Source organism: Penaeus monodon, chromosome 28 (assembly GCF_015228065.2).
Source record: "Penaeus monodon isolate SGIC_2016 chromosome 28, NSTDA_Pmon_1, whole genome shotgun sequence".
Taxonomy (NCBI): Eukaryota; Metazoa; Arthropoda; class Malacostraca; order Decapoda; family Penaeidae; genus Penaeus; species Penaeus monodon.
The window spans coordinates 38990061-38990793 of NC_051413.1; the positions used below are offsets into that span (position 1 = coordinate 38990061).

Genomic DNA, 733 nt, shown 5'->3' on the forward strand with positions numbered 1-733 from the left:
CCCAACACAAAGAAAAATCCAGAGGGAATTATTAGAATTGTATCGTTACTTTAATTCAAAAAGACATAAAAGTATTTTCATTTGCTGATTCACAAAGAACTGATATGCAAACTGGAACTTTATGCAGTACATAAAAATATATATCAATATGAATCTGATCCCTTCATTTGGAATCTGCCATTCACTTCATTATTACAAACTCAGGCTCATACATCTTGCAATATATTGTACTGCAGGCTTTCTGTGCATAATTCCTCTTAAAAGACTTTTAAACATTGTTCTCTTCTACTTCCATAAAAAACTCTTAAATGACAGTAATGAAAAGACGAGAAAGACCATGGCATCTACTACATAAGCTGATGAAAATGGAAAGAAAAACACTTGTACAGCAATAAAGTTCAAATGGAACCACACTGGATGGAAAGGGGATCATTTTGAATTTTAGTCATAAAAAAAGTTCTTAGAAAAATTCTTGACATTTTGGGTAGTTGGGATTGTGAATACATATTTAAAAAATAGATGACTTCCTTGGATAGAGAATAACTTGGAGATTTCCTATTTCTGTTTCCTATTTTTTTTCTAGTAAGTATTATATACCCTGTTTACAAAGCCCAAATTAATTTCCCTCTTTTCTCTTAAAGCATTGCTTCCCAAACTTCTTGGTGATGGCAACCTAAACTTCCATGGTCTCTTTGGTGGCAATCCTTTCTCCCCCCCCCCTCTCCAACTTATA

At 33.2% G+C, this 733-nt stretch overlaps 1 protein-coding gene across 1 annotated transcript in view; it reads left to right on the top strand.

The window, feature by feature from the left end:
- Positions 1-733, top strand: part of LOC119591578 (glyoxylate reductase/hydroxypyruvate reductase-like) — a gene marked incomplete in the record, with an annotated part of 18060 nt that overhangs the window by 16739 nt on the left and 588 nt on the right. Inside the window, 1 exon segment of the mRNA XM_037940338.1 lies at positions 1-733.